The following is a 3,503-nucleotide window of genomic DNA, read 5'->3' on the forward strand; positions in this document are numbered from 1 at the left end:
ATCATAAGGAAATGTGGGCAAGACTGGTGGCCATCACTCACAGGGTGATAAGAGAAACAGAGAGCAATTGTTGAGCTTTCAGTAGAAACCAGCCACCACGGCAAGCTGTGTCCCTTAGATAACTTGGCACATCCACTCTATGAGTGACATGTCATCACCCCCATTTTACCTTTGAGGAGGCTGAGTTACAAAGGGCTGAATTTCTGCGTGGTTCTACAGTTAACCAAGTGATGAAACCTGAATCTGAGCCTTGAGTCTAGCTTGAGAGTTCACAGGGCCTTGAGGGTGCCTTCATGCTTCCTTCTCCTGGGTTCCCAGGGCCCAATGTGCCTGACATCTCATAGGTTTCTCAGTTTGTAGCAAGAGGAAGGTATTGTTATGCTAGTATTATCAAGGGCGAAATCTGAACTTGTACAGATTCTATTGGTTCCTTGAGGGCACAGAATAAGCAGGAGAAATTGCTGGACCTTCCCAATGTCTCTGAAGGGAAGCGCTCTGTAAGGGGTCTGAGGTGGCTTTGGTGCACACTTTTCCCCTTGCATCTCAGGTGGACACAGGGACAGTAATTGGATGGCCCAGGGCCAATAACTGCATACACATACCCAGGTCCTTGGGTCCCAAGTAGAACGTGAATTATCCACTCCGTTCTGCCTGCGTAGAGAAAGTACTGAAACACTGAAGACTGGGTTGACGGGTCTGGCGCCCAGAGCATGAGCACTTAGCTTTGTCTCTGGCGTGCTCCTATCCGAAGGCCACACTATTCCTCCCAGTTGACCCATCCCTTTCCCTCTCTGCAAACTCCAGACTGTACAAACTTCAGACCTTGGCTGGGGTCATGTCAGATACAGGAGGCAGATATGTGCTAGTTTGGAAAGTAGGGGTGCCCAGCGGCGGCAGCGATCCCATTGGTGTCCCCCAGCTCTATGGGCAGAAAGAACTCCGTCAGGAATCTCGACACTGGGTGGTGGCTGCAACAGCGGGAGTAGGTCCCTCGTGGATGAACAGAAATCCTGCGAGGTGGAGGACGGAGGCTCAGCGTGTACTGGGTAGGGGCACATGAAATTGGGTCGGGGCCTCAGGCGTGGTGGTCTCCCTCCGAGGACATCTGGGCTAAGAGCCAGGCTGGTGTCTCTTCTTCCCCCTCCCTCTTCTACGTCCCTCTTGGCAGAGTAGCTCAAGAGGATGCTAGCTGTAACCGGCCTCTGCCTTGGTTGCTGGACTCCCAGTCCAGGTAACAACCCGCAGCATATCTGGAACGCCAGTAATCTAACGCGTTTACGCCGGCAAGAGAAGGGGGAGTAGGTTCGTGTAGGCGGGAGGAATGGCGATGGTGAATTACTCAAACCCCAGAAGCGCTTTGTCCTGCCTAACGCTGCCTTCGTGTAAGGAGAGCCCCAGGAGCGCCGGATCATTTCCTGCGTGGGACTTTTCCTTTCGAAAAGCAGCGCTGGTGATGTCTACCTCATTGCGAAGGTAAAGGGAGATAAAGGAACTCCCCAAATGAAAAGCTCCGGGCTATGTCAGAGATTGCCTCAAACTTCGGCACGCATGAAAATTCACGGGGTATGTGCTTGATTTTTGTGGACCGAGGCGCGGAGGAGGGGGCGGGGGGGCGGAATCTGCAGTTTTACCCCTGGGGTAATCTTAATGCAGATAGTGCGGGGGACCTCACAGCAAGACGCCGGGGTGATGCGAAGCAAGAAGGTGGGGCGAGTGGAGCCACTGTGCCCTCCAACACTAGGATGGACGAAGACCTGCTCTAAGGTTCAGCAGCTGGGCGTCAGACTTGCGATCAGGACTGCATTTAAGACGCTCCCTCCTGTGAGGTTGTCCACAGCCTCAGTGTGCCACCTCAGGCCCTGCTCAGAGGACCTCTCTGGGCCCTTGGAGTAGTTTTGTTCCCTCTGATCTCATCGTGCGCGCTGTGCTGGTCCCAGGGCAACTCTGTCGCCCTCAGGTCCTTCCAAGCGATGAAGCTGCCAGGCCCCGCGGTACCCGGCGCTTTGGTGAGCATCTTTGCAGCCACCAATCCGGGCGGGGCCTTCAAGGGGCGTTGAGGCCTCTGCCAACAGGGGACCAGGTGACTGGGAAGCGGTCTCGCGGCTGGGGAGTGTTTGGGGTCGAGTGTCGCCCCTCTCGGATTTTGCAACAGTTTGCATGGAAACACAGGATCCCGGCTGAGGCCAACGTGCGGAGGCCACATTTTTCTCCCTGAGGACAGGGGCGTCGCTTCCTGCCGGCCTGGGCGGGGGTCAAGTCAGGCTTCCCAAGCCGCCGGGTTTGCGCCGGGCCTTGCTGCCAAGAAGAGCCACCTGCGGAGGCCTCCAGCGAGTGCGGAGCTGAACCCACACCTGGAACGTGCCCTTCCCAGTTCCCTCCTCAAAGCCCTTTCCTTGCTGGTCTGAAATGGGGCGCGAGGCTGCCTCTCCCTTGGGTAGAAGGTAATGAAGTTGTCAGGGGTTCACAAGCAAACAGTGTTTGCTCACCTTTACCTATCCAGGTGAATTATTTGCGGTGACTTCTAATTTCCTTCCTCGAAGAAAACCATGTCCTTCCCTCTTTCCACCCCCAGCCTTTTAGCTTAAATGCTTATGAAAAATTGATGGAAAAACATCTTCAGTGGCCTTTGGCTTCTCCTAGAAAAACAACCAAAACCCACACCTCACTAGTAATACTGAAAGCTTTAAAATTCAAGTCTTTATCCCAGGCTTTCCCTAGTTTTCAAACCGACAAACATGTTTGGACTTCAAAATGTCAGACTTGATATCTTGCTGTTTTACAGAGATGAGCTAGAAGAGGAACGATTGAAAATGTAAAATGTTAATTTCAACAGAATTGGACTACCCAGTCTCCCCTTTTTCTTTCACTCAGCCATCTATTGGCTTTCTGAATGATCATGCCAGGATTGAAAGGATTTTTTTTTTTTTTTTTTGGCCAATATATTAGCAGTTTGGGGGGGGGGGGTAGAATATTGAGCTCATGAAATTCAACAAGAATACCATTAGAGTTTTTTTCTTATTTGTTGTTCCCCCTTGGTTTCTTTTACATGAAATTCCATATAAAATATAAGCTATTTATATAATGGTTTGCAGTGTTACTTTAACCAAAAATACAAGGAATGAAACAATTAAGGAGCACAAATAGGCATATTAATTAGCCCACCTTGCACATGCAGCTCTATGTTCTACATGGCACTTTTCATTACTACATGAGCTGTTAAATGTATAAAGGAGGTACATTTGTGGGCACATTAACACACTATGAGAACTTGAACTTGTTCATTTCCTGGCTTTTATGGGCCTGGTTGAGCTGTATGGGCATGCTTTACATGCACTCACATGCCCTGAACTCCCATTGACTTCTGGAGTCCTACCTCCGTGGATGCAGGGAAGCAAGCAGAAAATGGCACAATTAAGTGAGCTGGCCAGATCTAAGCTGTGCATGCGTGCCTAATGCTAACTGCATCCCACACTGTCTTGACTCCAAAATAGAAGGAAGCTCTT

Source organism: Marmota monax, unplaced genomic scaffold, assembly GCF_021218885.2.
Source record: "Marmota monax isolate L192 unplaced genomic scaffold, Marmota_monax_Labrador192_F-V1.1 WCK01_AAM20220418_F8-fsc00009, whole genome shotgun sequence".
In the NCBI taxonomy this organism is placed as follows: Eukaryota; Metazoa; Chordata; class Mammalia; order Rodentia; family Sciuridae; genus Marmota; species Marmota monax.